At 36.3% G+C, this 18,862-nt stretch overlaps 1 protein-coding gene and 1 pseudogene across 3 annotated transcripts in view; one reads left to right on the plus strand and one right to left on the minus strand.

Moving 5' to 3' along the window:
* LOC138320744 (uncharacterized) overlaps positions 1–18,862 on the minus strand; it is a 41,835-nt gene that overhangs the window by 21,220 nt on the left and 1,753 nt on the right. The gene's annotated exons all lie outside the window — the stretch shown is intronic.
* LOC138321999 (uncharacterized) lies at positions 1,259–17,328 on the plus strand (annotated as a pseudogene).

Consider the following 18,862-nt stretch of genomic DNA (forward strand, 5'->3'; position numbering starts at 1 on the left):
GGCGGAGAAAATTGCTTACATCCTGACGAGAAGTATATTTAATACGAAGGAAGCTGCCGAAATAAAAGTCAGTTAGAGAAGTCTAGGTTGCGAGTTGAGAATGTATTTTTAACAATGCCATCTCCACGTAAAACAGTCGCTGTAAAACGGGGATTACGGTCACCACTTCAATATCAACCATCCAATAAACAGCGTAATGGAGTTGAAAATTTCCCTACTGTGTCAGAGTTGGTTGTAATAAAAAAAGTATGCATACCTCTACAAACACAACACGAACAACACAGGTTTCTACTTCCAAAGACTGTTGATACTACCAGCGCCGATCAAACTGCAGTTCTCGATAGTAAGTACATATGTATTTTATACCATTAGTTAAATAATTATTTAACATAAACCTAGTGTGAAGCACCGACTATGCTCGAGCAGTTTTTAAAATACTAAAACTGATAGAAATTAAATGACAAGTTGATTTTGGAATGGTCATTTTTTTACAAATAAAAAAAATAGTATATATATATATATAACATATATATTAGAGAATCCATCAGTATTAGACATGAACTGGCTATGATTATTATCAATGATTATATCTGATTTGTCTGCAGAATATATAAAGAATGGATTACATAAATGTAGATTTTGCTGAGAAAGATTAGCCTTGACTAGCCACATGTTGCACAGCATGCATTTCAATGGTTTGAATTGTTTTTATTGAGTAATGTAACAGATGTAAAACATATTTTAAATCTGTGTGTATTGTGTCATTTTGTGTACCTGTTGCAGAGTTAACACCAGGAATGTCAAGGACCAGTCAAAAGCTGCCAGAAAGTCTTTGGAGTTCTCAGACAAGGGTGACAAAGATAAAGAAAATACATTTTCCCCCCATTGACAGCACGTTACACGGCGAAGTGGAGGTGCATATTTCTTATTTTTAAATTTTTTATTTATAAGTTTAAATGTTTCAAAGTTTATTCTCATTAAGTTATTCCGGTTTTTAGAATATAGTAATTTTCAGTTAGATTTTAGTATGAAGTTCAATTACATCAAGTATTTATAAGTGAAAAGGATTTGTCATTGTCTCTTTACACTACAGCAGAGGCCTATGAACCGGAAATATAAACCATTTTTCTAGTCAAATACTTATCTTATTGAGTCATAAGAAACACCAATGTAAAGCTTGATATATTTCACAATATCTAATCCTTGTTTTAAGGAAGGAAGATCCAGAAGAAATGTTTTAAATCTTCATTAAAAAAATATGACAGCTCATGACGGCCTGTCTCAGAAAGTAAGACAATAAACCTGGTACCCTCAAGCTACATCAAAGGCTGTGCTGGCGGATATCAAAGGAAAATCAATTATGAGTAGGCTGTAACAGTTATCGCCCAATGTTCAATGCACAAATATGAAACCTTATTTGTCCAAAACCCAGTGACAAATCCTTCTCACTTATAAATCCTTATAAATAATTATTTATATAGTTGCAAGTTACAAGAATCAAAGACTAAGTCTTTTGTAAATATTAATTCGTACTGGAGCGTAGAGTATCAGAGCATAATCAAAGATATGATTTTAATCAGATTGACTTCACACACCACACCATGGCTAGTTACATATCAATACGCCAATATCGTAGGAGTTATTTCCCTTTGTTCAAGATAACGTCGGTGCGAGATAAATCAGAAGATAAATTGCAGCACCCAAAATGATAATAAAAATATTTAAAAAAATAACAATTAATTTTAAGATAAATTCCCATATCATACAGCTCCGCTATGCCATATTTATGTGCGGAATGCGAGCACCCGTTGCGTCGTCTGCTGTGCTCAACATGTCGGACGAAGAGCTTACCCCTCAAGAACTTGTAAATATTGGGTACGGTTCTTTCTATATACCCCCCGATGTAATGGAATTTTCGTTGGACGACGATTTAGAAATTTTTAACATGTTGACAAGTGTTCCCGAAACTCAAATTGAAGCAATGAATGACCAGGAGTCCATCAACTCAACTGACCAGACATCCCCTGCCCCAGGGGAAATTGTACCCGACCAACCACAAATGGCTGAGATTGAGACAGTACCTATTATTTTGGAAATTATTCAAGAGGTAAATAACTACACTCCGATATCATATTCAAGGAATAATTGAAAAAAAAAAATTAATTTATAAAAAAAAAAAAAAAAAAAAATTCCGACAGTTTCTTTATCAATTTGACAATTACTAGGTTCCTAATGCTCTGGTAACGTTACAGAAACCTAACACTGAAGACCCGACCACTCCCCCACGGGAAAGTTTGAACACATCCCCAGTAGTGACAGTTAATCAGGACTCTAATTCAGAGGTAAATATCTCGATCACAAAGCCTACAGTAATTAAAGAAGACACCGGTATTGACCTGAACGAGAAAAAAGAAGAATCTAAAAACTTTAGTAGATCTAGCATCTATAAGTATAGTAGCTTATTTTTTTAACTAATCAATGCAGAAAACAACAAACCATGATCAACAGCCACAAAAACGGTTCAAATCAATATCCTTGGAGGACCAAAAAAAAATCTGGAATCTGCCAACCATATTGGCTTACGAGACACTAATTTGAAGAAAAAAAAAAATCACTGTCACACTGAGACAGGTAAATGAATTAAAACTGTACATGAGATCAAGTGAGTTTCCTCCTCAACACTATTTAGATGAGCATATATAGAGTACACAGATGATCCTGTAATTAAATGTTTCGACTTTTAGCTTAGGTTACCACAACGAAATTTTGCTAATAGTAGGATACTTTATATATTTATTTCCATTTGTTTGGGCAATGTCATTCCATAGTCGTCGATATCAGTCGGCTGCATCTTCCCGGATAGATACATGTACATACATGGCTTTTAGAAGGCACTGTTTAACATTAGGAATAGGTACATAAAAGTCGATCAACGATCGTTCGGTAAGTAATTTGTCTACCCGACATTCCCAGCTTCTCCATTTCCCTTTTGACCACTGATGATTTTTTGAGTCGTTAGCCACAGCCTACACACCTCTATTTTTTGTTTCACATTAAAAATCTCCATTCTAGATCGCCTCTTGTGACGACTTTGGTTGCATTTGTAACAAACTGGACGAAACGGTATATATGAATAGAATATTTTGCTAGTTCTCGTGCATAACACGACGGTAGATTTTGCTAGTTCTCGTGCGGGCATTTCCATATTCAGAAATTCGGTAAATCATAATCCAAGATATTTGTATTTGTCGGTAATGTCGATTAGCAGATAACCACAAATAAAATGAAAGTTAGATATGCACTAGTTGTCATAGCTGATAATGAAGTCTCGTTCAATACCATTTGCGTAAAATAAAATAGAGATATTGAAGGCTATTTCGGCAGCCAGGTCGTTTATATAAATCGTAAAAATTGTCGGCGAAATATTACAGCCTTGTTTTACGCTATTTGTGACGTCAAACCAATCATCAAAGAACAGGTACGTGTCAAATTATAACATCAGTATACTAGTAGTGAAGATATGACCGAATCATTACAAAGACGATGTAGAAATGGAAAAGAATTTTCAATATTTAAACAGTAAATGCAAACTCCGGAGTAAAGTTTGGTAAATATAGTAACTGAAAACTATATACATGTATTCCATGTTGTGTTGCACAGATCGCACAGCACATGCGCTGCGGTATCAATATAGTCGACTTATATTGCGAGCCGTGCTCTTGTCATGGGTCGGTGATGAGCTCGCCCGCCGGCTCACTGCGCTATCGCCGTAGGTGGTTACTGAGAACAATGGAGAAGTGGTATTTGCATGGAAAAAAAAACCGCTTTCACGAAAAATAACGTTTTCAACTTAATCGTAACGTGGTCACGCAAATAATTACATGTTCTGTTGATCCTAACAAAGTTCCACATAAAAATCACGTAATATGCTAGCAATAACAAGGTAAATTAAAATAATAACCATGCACAATAAATAATAACATCAGCCACTGAATCTAACATCATTTATATAAGACTAACGCATGCAAAGATAAAGATAACTCAGTAGCAAAAATATAACGTGTGCTAGAAAATAGTCACATGCTATTAGTAAAAATAACTATATATAACCAACGTAAATATTTAAATAATAACTAATATGATTAAAATAACAGTTTGAGATCGAAAATTAACAGAATAGGGCTACCAGTGTATATGGTACTATATGGCGGGAAAATGTCGGAAACCTACTACGTCAAACAAGGCGTCGGTCAAGGCCGCATCATATCTGCCTGGGTGTTTCTCGTCATGATTGACAGCTTAGCGCATGAATTGGACGTCTCTCGAAATGGAAAGTTGTGGGAAATATACATATTCCATGTATACTTCTTGCGGACGATACTTGTGTCATATCTGGAAGCAATACCACACTGCAACGACTCCTCGATATCGTATACAACTACTCACGGAAATGGAGGCTCAACTACAATTCTACTAAAAGTGCAGCAGTATTATTTCGTACAGAGAGAAGAAGAGTCGATTTAGGAAAATGTAAAGTATCACTTGGTGAAGAACAACTTTCTATTGAAAGGTCAAAAATATACGTGGGCATTACTTTCAACGAAAACCTCAAAAGCGACCTCGCTATGCAGGAGTCGACTGCCAAGTATAGGAGGAAATTGAACAGCTTCATTTCGATAGGAGTTCACAAAAATGGAATGAACCCTATCTCAAGTGTTTCAATTAGGAAAAAAGTGATTTTACCATCTCTCTTATTCGGATGTGAACTGTGGAGTAATTTTTCCAACACCACGTTAAACGATATGGAAATATTTCAGCGTCCAGCAGCACGCAGAATACAAGGATTCGACACCCGCTCTCCGAAAGCTGTAACTATATCATTATTAGCTCACCTGGTCCGAAGGACCGAGGTGAGCTTATGGGATACCGCAGCGTTCGGCGTCAGTCGTCCGTCGTCCGGCGTCCGTCGTCCGTTGTCCGTCGTCCGTCAACAATCGACTTCTTCTCCATAACCGCTGGTCGGATTTCAACAAAATTTGACTGGTATTATCCTTATGAGCTACTAACTGAAAATTGTACAAATGATGGGGGTGATCCCCCGGGGGCCTGAGGGGCGGGGCCAAAAGGGGTCAATTTGGCTATTTCCATAAAAACGAGTTCTTCTCTGAACCTAAGCAAGAGATAGCACTCATAATGCAATGGTAGTATCGTTATAGGGTGGGGATTCAAAATTGTACAAATGATGGGGCTGACCCCCGGGGGGCCTGAGGGGCGGGGTCAAAAGGGGTCAATTTGGCTATTTCCATATAAACGACTTCTTCTCTGAAACCAAGCATGGGATAGCACCCATAATGCAATGGTAGCATCCTTATAGGGTGGGGATTCAAAATTGTACAAATGGTAGGGCTGACCTCCCGGGGGCCTGAGGGGCGGGGTCAAAGGGGCCAATTTGGCTATTTCCATATAAATGACTTCTTCTCTGAAACTAAGCATGGTATAGCACCCATAATGCAATGGTAGCATCCTTATAGGGTGGGGATTCAAAATTGTGCAAATGATGGGGCTGACCCCCCGGGGGCCTGAGGGGCGGGGCGGGGTCAATTTGGCTATTTCCATATAAATGACTTCTTCTCTGAAACTAAGCATGGCATAGCACCCATAATGCAATGGTAGCATCCTTATAGGGTGGGGATTCCAAATTGTGCAAATGATGGGGCTGACCCCCCCCCCGAGGGCCTTAGGGGCGGGGTCAAAAGGGGTCAATTTGGCTATTTCCATATAAATGACTTCTCTGCAACTAAGCATGGTATAGCACCCATAATGCAATGGTAGCATCCTTATAGGGTGGGGATTCCAAATTGTGCAAATGATGGGGCTGACCCCCCCCCCGAGGGCCTTAGGGGCGGGGTCAAAAGGGGCCAATTTGGCTATTTCCATATAAACAACTTCTTCTCTGAAACTAAGCATGGTATAGCACCCATAATACAATGGTAGCATCCTTATAGTGCGGGGATTCAAAATTGTGCAAATGATAGGGCTGACCCCCCAGGGGCCTGAGGGGCGGGGTCAAAAGGGGTCAATTTGGCTATTTCCATATAAATGACTTCTTCTCTGCAACTAAGCGTGGTATAGCACCCATAATGCAATGGTAGCACCCTTATAGGGTGGGGATTCCAAATTGTGCAAATGATAGGGCTGACCCCCGGGGCCTGAGGGGCGGGGTCAAAAGTGGTCAATTTCCATATAAATGACTTTTTCTCTGCAACTTAACATGGGATTACACTCATAATACAATGGTTAAATCCATATAGGATGGAGATTAAAAATTTTGCAAATGATGGGGCTGACCCCCCGGGGGCCTGAAGGGTGGGGTCAAAAGGGGTTAATTTAGCTATTTCCATATAAAAGACTTCTTCTCTGCAACTAAGAATGGAAGAGCACTTATAATGCAATGGTAGCATCCTTATAGGGTTGGGATTTGAAATTGTACAAATGAGAGGGCTGACCCCCGGGGCCTTAGACGACAATAGATGCGAGGTCAAAAAGGTCAATTAGGCTACTACTTTCATATAAATTACTTTGTCTCTGAACCTATGTATTGGATAGCATATTTGTATGGTATCAATAGCATCATTGTATGGTTGTGATTCAAAATTAAAGTTTGGGAGTCAATTTTGCTTATTTTTCTAATTGTCAGAGTCTTGTGATAATTACTAACAAAAAACCAGGTGAGCGATACAGGCCCTCTGGGCTTCTTGTTAGGACTTAGCGAGTTAAATGCAGAAATTCAGAAGTACAAGCTCTTCTTCTGGAATAAGCTTTATACAGGGGATGACGTCTTTCTATGGACGAAATTATTTGATGTCAGACTGAAAAATGAAAATATATACGACAAACAAAATCAATTGGATTGAACAACCCTGCCTACGATATTCCTTCAAAGGGACGATGGAAACAGTTCATAAAAGGGATAGTACAAAATCGCGAGGAGGAGAAATGGAGAGAATCTTTGGCTGCTAGAGAAAGTCTACACAATTTTGCTAGCATACATACTAAGCTGGATACACATCCACTGTGGAAGATCTCTACAGAAGTACAGCTATAAGCCACGGGCTAGAAATGATGAAATACATCTCAAAATTGATACCAAAAAATGTATGCAAAAATTGATGAATATTTATTAAAGACAGTGACGAATCTGAGAAACAACTAGAATATGAACAATCTCTAAACCTGACATAACGTAGCAACGTTGCTCGAACTTGTAAATATCAACGTTCAAGTATTTCACATGAACTGGTTCTACACTGCATTTTTTTTCTTTATTCCTTGCTGTTGTAATCTCATAAAAATGAGGAAATAAAGAATATCTATCTATCTATCATCGATCTAGAGGAATTTATGGCCCAAAATAATGTTAATGGTCTAAATAATATTAGCACCAAGTAACAAATGATTTGAATATTTATTTAAAATTATTTATTGCTTTATGCTGACGATGCCTTGATACTCTCAGACTGACCAGATGATCTGCAACTGCAGTTGAATGTTTTTAATGAATATTGTAAACAGTGGAAATTGAAAGTTAACATAGAAAAAACTAAATGTATGGTTTTTAGTAAGGGATGTAGAAATAACATAATAGAGTTGAGCTTTTTATTTTTCTTCAGTTACATATGTTACTTACTTTACACCATTACCACCATTGGAAAGTTTTAGCTTCTTATTTTTCTTCAGTTACATATGTTACTTACTTTACACCATTACCACCATTGGAAAGTTTGAGCTTCTTATTTTTCTTCAGTTACATATGTTACTTACTTTACACCATTACCACCATTGGAAAGTTTGAGCTTCTTATTTTACTTCAGTTACATATGTTACTTACTTTACACCATTACCACCATTGGAAAGTTTGAGCTTCTTATTTTACTTCAGTTACATATGTTACTTACTTTACACCATTAGAACTATTGAAAAGTTTGAGCTTCTCGTTTCACTTCAAGAGAAAAATATCACAACAATTTTTTGCATCCCGAAAAAATCTGTGGCACTATATCCTATATGGAATGAACTACTAATTGCGCATGCACTAAAAGCAAAATAAATCATGTTGTATTGTTTTTGTGTTAATTAGACATACATATACACGATTAAACATCAATTATAGTTCAAATGATGAATATCGTTTATGGTCCGTCGGCGTTGCAGCATCTTTAAATAATGAAGTGATAGAGTGTGTGGATAATTTAACTTATTTAGGTGCGATTTTCAGTCGTTTATTTAAGGAAGCAATAGAAATACATTATTAAACATGCCTCAATTGCCATGTACGATGTTATCAAGAAACATAGACGACACAAATTATCAGGCCAGTGTATATATGATCTGTTCGACACAATTGTTAAACCAATTTTGTTGTATGGTTGTGAAGTATGGGGTTTTACTGATCTCAAAGTAATTGAACGTGTACATTTAAAATTTTGCAAATTATTATTTGTATTAAAAGCCACTACTCCTAATTGTATGGTATACGGGAAGCTGGGTATTACCCCACTTGAAATTTCAGTGAACACTAGATTAATTTCATACTGGTCACAGTTGACCCATTCTAAAAGTAGTAATTTTAATGTCATTTTATACAGACGTCTTTGTTACATTCACCACTTTGAAGATAAGCCTGTTATATAATGTTTTGTAAACTCTATCCTTAACAAGTGCGGGATGAGCTACTTGCGGAACAATCAATTTAATTCTGATTATGATCCTTTATGGTTAAAACATATTGACAAAATTAAGATTACATGACCAGTGCTTACAGAACTGGGAGAGTGATGTGAATAACTCCTCTAAATCTATATGTTATGGAATTTTTAAAAATATAATTTAAAAAAATATTCAGATATTTTAGAAGATAAAGAAAGAATAACATTATGCAAATTTCGTACAACCAACCATAAATTTATTGTTGAAACAGGCCGATGGCAACATATTGTACTGTATACTATATCGACAAATAGTCAGCAAATTGGCGATGAATGTATTTAATGAAGTACCTTATCCGCCAAAAGAACTGTGTATATTGATCGATATATTGGCTACAATAAGTGATATAAAGTTTAATGAACTTATTAATTCTACTAACGTAAAAACACTGAAGAAATTGTGTACTTTTATTAGGATAACTAACAATATTATGTGTTCTCCTTAGCTTATGTTATTCATATAAACAACTACTGTATACATTTTTCAAATAATAATGATTGTATATAATATTGAAAATATGTTTTATCTGTGTATTCATAATGAATAATATATCCCAGAGGATCTTAGGATCTTTTCTCTGCTTTTCAAACTTTTACTGCTGGATACACTTTACTACATATGAAATTTGAGAAAGATCCTTTCAGTACTTTCTGAGATATATAACACTAACAGACTTCAATAGTTAAAATCCAAGATGGCTACCTGTAGGCCATCTTGTTGACCGATCGGTCCCAAAATGCAATATGCACAACTAGACCCCTAGGGAAACCTGCACATGGAATTTCAGACAGATCACTTAATTACTTTCTGATAAATAGCGGTAACAAACTTCAGTTGTCAAAATTCAAGATGGCGGCCTGGTTACCATCTTGTTGACCGATCAGTCCCGAAATGCAATATGCACAACTAGGGCCGTATGGGAACCTACATATGAAATTTGAGAGAGATCTCTTCAGAACTTTCTGAGAAATTATGAAAACAAACTATTAACTATCAAAATAAACAATGGCTGTCTGGCGACCATCTTGTTCACCGATTGGTCCCAAATGCAATATGCATAACTAGGGCCCTAGGGGAACCTACATATGAAATTTGAGAATGATCCCTTCAGTACTTTTTGAGAAATAGTGATAACAAGCTTTGAATATAAAAATCCAAGATGACTGCCTGGTGGCCATCTTGTTGACCGATTGGTCCAAAAAAGTAAAATGCACAACTAGGGCCCTAAGGGAACCTACATATGAAATTTGAGAATGATCCCTTTAAACCTTTCTGGGAAATATCGATAACAAACTACCAATCTCCAAGATGGCTGCCTGGCGGCTATCTCGTTGACCGATTCGTCCAAAATGCAATATGCATAACTAGGGCCCTAGAGGAACTTACATATGAAATTTGAGTAAGATCCCTTCAGCACACTGAGAAATAGCGATAACAAACGTTAACTATCAAAATTTAAGATGGCTGCCAGCTGGTGGCCATCTTGTTGATCAAGAATTGTTAACGGACGGACGGACTACTGAACACGGACGAAACGCGATTTGGATAGCCAACCAACTGGTGATGGTGGGCTAAAAAGGAAAATAAAATGAATTTGAATATGAATTTATGCTTGTATTAACATATACATGTACATATACCTTGTATCCTTCTAATAAATCCGTTGTCTCTAAGTCTACCCATGAGGATGTATATACACATGAGTATTATATGTGAATGTAGGTGGGTAACCCATCACCAATCTCAGTTTCTCAATTAATACATGTAGGGGTAAATTGCTACATCTGAATACATGTGCTCACTGTATTGTAATCTAATTTAAAGCTTGCAAAGTTTAAAAAATATAAGGAGTACGTGGGAATACCCGACACCCATATCCATAGTTCACAACAAAATACAACTACTACTACTGCTACTAGGCTACATCTAAATGTTTAGAAACAACCACGGCCGATAATAATAGGTGACCTGTATAACTGCAATATATATAGATAAAACTTATATAACATCTGATTAAGTCCACGATTACAGCTTGGTAACTATACTAGTTGTATGTTTCTCATCAGTCCAGCATTAACATAATCATGTGTGGTATTAATATATAATTTTATTTTGTGCATGAACATAGTAGGTATACATGAGTGTATGTGTCAGTGGATTAGATATTTCCAATAGTAAGCTGAACGTACTACGCGGGCGGACTCGGTTGCGTTATAGTCGATTTCCGGGGTCATCTAGCTCAAAGAAAAGTACCATTATCTGTCTTTGCAATGAATGTAACTTTAAATAGAACACTGCATCCATTAGTTATAATAGAATAACTCATTCGGATATTTTTCTATAATGGTTCGCCTGTTGTCGGCATTATGTGACCGGATATGTTTGTTACTTGGACAACAGTTCCAATATACCAGAAGATCTAGACACGACAGGAACATACCGCAGTCTCCTAGGACTCAACTCGCAAAAAAGTTGACGGACGAAGGACGGACGACGGGAACTGGAGGCCGCGCCATGACATTAGCTCACCAGTCCTTCGGATCAGGTGAGCTTTAATAATGTCTATGCACGTATGGGGTTACCCGGAACTCGGGTTTGGTTCCTAGTTCCGTATGAGCTTGAACCGAACTCTTGGTGTCTTCTTCTTTTTAGAACTCTACGTTTTAGAGATTTCTATTTTTTTATTTGTTGCTAAATGCTTCCATTACGATTAATTTATGACATTTGTAATTAAACAACTGATCATAAGTAGAAATAATAATAAACAGACCCCGCTCAGTAATACAAGCCTGAGGTTAAACGGAAGTCGGGTCTGGTTCCGAGTTCCGTTTATGCTTATACGGATCGAACTCGGGTCTCATTCTGAGTTCCGTTAATGCTTAAACGGATCGCACTCGGGTCTGGTTCCGAGTTCCGTTTAACTTAAACGGAACTCGGGAATGGGAGTTGATCGAAAACTAAATTAAAATGGATTCATCACTAGTAACCAATAGAAAAAAAAGATAACAGGCAACATTTCTCATATGTCTAAAGCATAATGACAGACTTTATCTAAAATGAATAAAAATTTTCTTAAACAAAACTCGAAAATGGGGATTTAATTGAAAACATATTTAAACTGACTATATCACAAATCATCCATCGCAAAACACAACAGACAACATTTGTAATATATTTCAGTCACATGAACTGAATTTCTTTAATCTTATTTTAAAAACAAAATCCTTAAACGGAACTCCGAGTTCCGTTTTAATTAAACGGAACTCGAAACTGGTTCAGAGTTTCATTTAGCTTAAACGGAACTGGGAACTCGGTACCAACTTCAGCGTGTGAAAAGACTTTTTTCATGTAAAACCTACTATCTCGCGTTATAAACCTTTTACGAACTCACGTAAAACATGTTAATATGTAGGTCATTTTATTATATTTTTTCAAACTACATTGTACATAGAATACGTTTTTTTTCTCTACAGAATAAGAATATATTCTCAAGTACTCACTATGTACACAAAGTACTCAATATGCGTACTGTAAATTGAGATATTTTGGTCCTACATTTAAAATATATTTGTTGAGTCACCATCTGTGTCGTTGTAGTAAAGGATTGTACTAAGAACAATAACAACAGTTTAAATTAATTGGTATCGGGTGTATATATGATATGAATACCATGCATAGCGGACAATTAATTTCCGATTGAGTTATTGTTGTAGTTATTTAATCGGAAACCATTTGTCTGTCCTGATCTTTTTTCTGTTAAATATATATAAAAGAGTCGACAGACCCTGACTCTGAGCTTTTATTTAACATATGTTTCAATCTTAATTAAATATATGTTGTAAGATATAGTTAGTTCTGTACAGCGGGTAGGTGTGATTTGTACTTTGTACATTATTAGTTAAAGGTATAGTGGCATGGGTCAGTAAGATATTTAGGGGGCGAGGGCGTAGCCCGAGCATCCTATACTTCTAACTGGCCCTCTGTGCCTTTGTAGGGGTCAGTAACCTACTATTATAACGAATTTATCGCATCGAGGAACATTAGTTTGTTTCATTAGGTCTTTATTTCTTATTCGTATTGTAAAGAATCTGAAATCAAACTTGAATCATGCTGGCGAAGGATACAAACAATCGCCACTTTTAAAATATTTATCGATGTTAGGCCGGGATCTGGGGGGGGGGGGGGGGGGGGGGTCCACGTGCCCCCCCCCCCCCCACCCACAACTTAACGAAACAATGTTTTTCTGAAGCCTTATGACCCACTGATAACGAAATCGAGAGGTAACATTGTATAAACTGGGATGAACTTCCGGTTATGACGTCATCAAGATGGCCGCCATCTCGAATTTCACTAAAGATTGAAAAATAGTCATAACATTGACATTTTTCAACCGAAGAAGACAAATGAGGCATCAAAAAGACCACAATAGAACAACAAATACATATCAGAACCATATAATCCAATATATGAAGTTATTTCTACGCAGGAAATGAAAAAATCGGGGGCAATCGGATTTTAAGCTCAAAAAATGGTAATTTTTTAGCAAATTTTTTCATATTTGGCTTGACACAGCAAAAATGTTTGCCAACAGCAAACTATTATTTCTAATCAGTTATTTGACCTCTTATCAATCAGTAAAAACAATAACAACAACAAAAAAACAATGTTAACATTGTATAAGCTCTGGTTATGACGTCATCAAGATGGCTGCCATCTCGAATTTCACTAACAATTGAAAAATAGTCATAACATTAATATTTTTCAACCGAAGTAGACAAATAAGGTATCAAAATGATCATAATAGAACAACAAATTCATATCGGGACCACATAATTCAATATATGTAGTGATTTCTAGGTAGGAAATGAAAAAATAGGATTTTAAGCTCAAAAATGATAATTTTTTAGCAAATTTTTCATATTTGGCTTGACGCAGCAAAAATGTTTACCAACAACAAACTATTATTCGTAAACAGTTATTTGACCTCTAATCACTCAGTAAAACAATAAAAATATATAGAGATACAAAAAAGAATTATTGTTATACCATCATTAAGTTTACAAAACATCACCGGGTGCGTATACTGGGTATATGCTATTTTTCTAACTCCAAACCGCTGACACTACAGTTTCCTGGTGTATTATAAGTTCCTCAAATAAGTTTGACTATTGGTGATTTATAAGTAGGAAACATGAATGTAAAGTTGACAAAATATCTAGGTAGGACAAGCCACAGTTTAGTTTATTTCCTATGCATAGTATAAGCAAAATGTCAGATGGTTACCACAATGTCACATATTTCTTTCACTGGTTCTCAATTATAACCATTATCATTGTGTGTGCTTTCCCGCCTCACTGCACTATCCTCTGACGTGACTCGGCATGTCTGGTAGCTGGTACATGCAGTCCGGATCAGAGTAATCGAGATAACAGTATCCAATTCGTCGAAAGCCAGAGCGTCGTCTTCGATGTCGATGAGCTAATGTGACACTACATTACCAGTGGTGTTCTAGCCTCTTATCTTTCATGACCCATCCATGGTCAGAGTTTATATCAGGAACCACAGGTCCAGGGATGTGGGATCTCCTTCAGATTCTAACATATTGTATATGCTGTTTCAGACCTCTCAGGAAATTACACCAGATCCAGATTCTTCGAATGGTGGAATGATTCAAGCACCATTCATCAACCTTGTGGACACTCGTGCGACTATAGATGGCACAGGTGATATCCTCGGGGTCTTTAATGAGGTCATAAATGTTAAAAATTTCATTGGTCAGACTTTCCCCAGTCCCTTGAAGGTACTGGTTGTATCGCATCTGGTGTATGCGTGGATACACCATTGAAGACTCTCCAGAAAAAAATTTTTTCTACAGTGCTCTACAGACTTGGCAAAGAGAGGAACTTCACTGTAAACCTCATTTATGACCTCAAAGAATTCACATGTGCCATCTATGGTCACTGAGGGTTCACAAGAATGAGGAATTGTGCTTCATACGAATTAAGGAAAAGCAACTCAACCCTTCGCAGAATGTGGCTCTGGTGTCTTTTCCATCCTACCGGAGAGGTCTGGAACATCATATACGATATGTGAATCACTAGGTTGAAAACAGGATGAGCTCCCACATCCGCGAACCCGATGTTATTGATGTTACCTCTGGACGGTTGACAAGTTAGAATGATGAACGATGATAAACCGGTAATGTGATGTCACATCAGCTCATCGACACTCTGGCGAGAAAGCACGCACAACGATTATGCTTATCATTAAGAACTATTGAAAGAGATATGTGATACTGCTGTAACCATCTGACATTTCCTTACATTATACACAGAAAAATAAAGTTAACAGTGGATGCGCTATTTCTAAAAGAAACAAATTTCGGAAAGTGTCGTGTTAATTAACGGAAACAAATGCTTTCTTCAGTTTAAATTTGATACCCTATTATTTGGTCCTGATATGTATTTGTTGTTCTATTGTGGTCATTTTGATGCCTCATTTGTCTTCTTCGGTTGAAAAATGTCAATGTTATGACTATTTTTCAATCTTTGTGAAATTCGAGATGGCGGCCATCTTGATGACGTCATAACCGGAAGTTCATCCCAGTTTCTACAATGTTACCTCTCGATTTCGTTATCAGTGGGTCATAAGGCTTCAGAAAAACATTGGTTCGTTAAGTTGTGTGGGGGGGGGAGTGCACGTGGACCCCCCCCCTAGATCCCGGCCTATGTATTTCATTGCAAATATCCCTGTATATGGAACCTGCAGATATACGTACTGAATCATTCATAAATCAGCATTAATATCGAACCTTCTAGGAAGTGCACAGTAAGTTAGGCCTACCTCAATACGAAACCAGACTGGCTGTATATTGAAAGCATCAGAAACAAAAGCGACACGAACATCCATAAAGTTTTAAAGCGCAATCTCCACGATCATCTCCGGATTCTGGCTGAGATACAAAGGCATAGAGGGTCAGTAAGATTTATAGGAGGCGAGGGCGTAGCCAGAGCCTCCTATACTTCTTACTCACCCTCTATGCCAGTAACTAACTATATAAAACGATTTTATCGCATCGAATCTCTGCATTCTCTCTGAGATAATCAATTTAAAGTTATGCCAATAAATTGATTGTAGAGTGAGGAATGGTCTTTAGGTCCTTCGAACCTCTCCATTTGTTTATAATCACAGTCGAGAAAAACGCGTCATCAATTTTCAGCTGGCGTAGCGGAAGTAACTCGTATTTAAAAAATGCATTTCATTTGATTTTAAGTATTAAACGATTGAAATTAATTTTACACAAAAAATAACAAGTAATATAAAGCTTTATGGTAATGAAATGGTATATTCAGTTGAATGTTACAAACACAGAACTCATTTTAATAGAACTGACATAGTCGAATTGATTTGTAACATTCGCGATATAGCTATTCGACACGAAAACACTAGAATTGACTTTGACAGTGTCAATGCACTCCATGATAGTGATTATATCAATCTTACTGGCCTGTCAAAGACTGAATTTGAAGATTTGTGTGATCACGTAACCACTATACGGACAACAAAAAACAGAACAAGTAGAACATGTCTAGCATTACTTTTAGTGAAGCTCAGATCCGGTATGTCAAACCAACTTCTGTCGACTTTATTTAACATGTACCATTATATGGAAATGTTAAAGATTTAGAAAAATTACCTTTATGTATAGATTTAGATAATGGATATCAATTAATACACTTTGTCTAGTATAGTTATTCATGTGCCTTATTCATGCTCCGCATCCAGCGATCATATAATTTTGGCGGCCTCTTTTCAAAAATCTTCTACAACTCATGCACTGAATATTACTTTTCCTACACACAGACACCTTAATATTTCTATGAGTTCTTTATGGACACCTTTTCATCAGAAATTTCCAAACTATTCAACTTTAACCATACCTAATCACCTTTAACATATCGACAAACTATCAATGACATCATTAATTTCCGAACTCTCATCTATAGAACCTGTTGATTGTAATTTTTCGGGTATACAGCAATACATTATACCAATTGTTTCTGTAATAGTTATCATTTGTTTATTTATAGTTTCGTTATTTTTGTATTGCAAATGTTCACACAAATGTAAAAAGAATGTTAAATCTGCTAAAAATGTAAAATACCACAACAGAACATACAACAAAACCTACAGAACATCTACATTTCAAACATAAGGAAATAAGGAATACGACGAGCCATCTCATCTGCAAGAGCAGCATTGAGTTTGTATTTCATGCCTGTATGTTGGGTTTTCTCATGTTTCAAGAGATACCATTACTAAGGAACACACTAGACCATTGGCTCAAGAACTGTTTGGCAGTTTGTGCAGTCTCCTGCAATACTCGTACTCGACGGAACATACATATACATACAAAAATCAAACAATTTCAAGTTCCAGAGGAGAAGTTACAGCAACCACAAAGGCCGTCCCCTTGTGAAACCGATGATGTTTGTTTCAACAACAGGATATATTGTATAGATTATTGACACCATGTATTTTAGACATTCGATTCTCACATAAAAAAACTTGTTGACTATGGTAACCCTCTTTAACCATTGTTGATACAATGATTTAAAGTTATTGATATTGTGTTAATTTAGATTAGATGCATTTTACATTTGCTGATTATTTTCCATTAACCATGAAAAGAAAGAAATAGTAGGAAATGTTTTCAAAAGCGTTGCAGGGATTGCAGAATCCGCAGTATAGATATTTGTCAGCTAAATATTTTGTTTTATCTATAACTCCTGATATGTTTCCAATTATAATTAATTATATAAAACACATATCCTATGTTGGGGATACATCTAAATTGTTTTTGAAAATTGACAACCTGAAATAAGTCAATATTTACCTTGTTTCAATTAACTCAGTCATCTGAATTGTGTAGAAACATTCCATAAATATGCTGTTGCTATACGATTGATTTGGTTGCTATGGCCGTTACTTGTTGTTATGGCATTTCATACTGTTAATAGTAAACCATTTGCAGTGATACTTTATGTTTGTGACTTGTTTTCAATAAATATGATATTAATTGTTGATAATATAATCAAATAATTCAATTTTGCTTGTTACGATCATTTTCATTGGTTTAAAAATTTACTTTATCAGCCCATAAAGGAAAAAATGGCGTCACCGTTTGTGACGTTGCTTCTGATTGGCTGAGATGACGGCGTAATGATTTCATAGACAAAAGAGTCCCAGAATGAATTTTGAGTATTGAAGAGATCATCTTTAGTAATTTGAATTATAAGGATTAATTTGAATAGATTTTTTATGTTATGGAGATATAACACAAAAATTAGAGTGTGCTCTCATCATAAACCGCTTCGCGGCTTATTTAGAGTACACTCAGATTTTTGTGTTATATCTCCATAACATAAAAAATCTATTCAAGTTAATCCTTAAATAACATGATCAGTCTCATTTTTCGGATGATAATCAACTAATTTTGGTATGTTGGTATCTAAGGTCGTTGCTAGGCAACGAGATGCCCAAATTCATTGACAGTTTTCGTTTTAAACCCTTTAGATGACCATCTATTTAGATAACTTCATTATAAACATATTTAAAGTTGGGCCAAAATTGGCCCTTACTGGACCTTGTCCCTTGATGATTTGATCCCGAACATTCCAGTGACGTTACTTTTAGTAGGAGTGAATGAAACATCAGTCAGTCCCGCCAAACAGTGACGTCACAATCACCAGAATGAGGTCGCTTACATATTTCCTACGATAGTAAAAAGGAGTACATACTCATTCGGTTTAGTGAATGCATCTTTTCTTGATCATCAAAGAAGCGTCTCAATTTAAGCGAAATTGTGTAAATAACAGGCAATTTGCATTCGTTTTGAATACTATCTTCTGGTATAATGAATTAGTTGCAGGATATACAAGTTTTATTTTGGTGTCGACACGGAAAACCAAGATATTTACATAAACCAGTAATTACAATAAATCATTGAATTCATCAAGACTAAAAATAATTTGCAAATCTCTTACATGTTGCCGCCTGCAAGGGGACGTCCTAGACCTATCGTAACCCATGATGC

The sequence above is a fragment of the Argopecten irradians genome, chromosome 4 (assembly GCF_041381155.1).
Source record: "Argopecten irradians isolate NY chromosome 4, Ai_NY, whole genome shotgun sequence".
In the NCBI taxonomy this organism is placed as follows: Eukaryota; Metazoa; Mollusca; class Bivalvia; order Pectinida; family Pectinidae; genus Argopecten; species Argopecten irradians.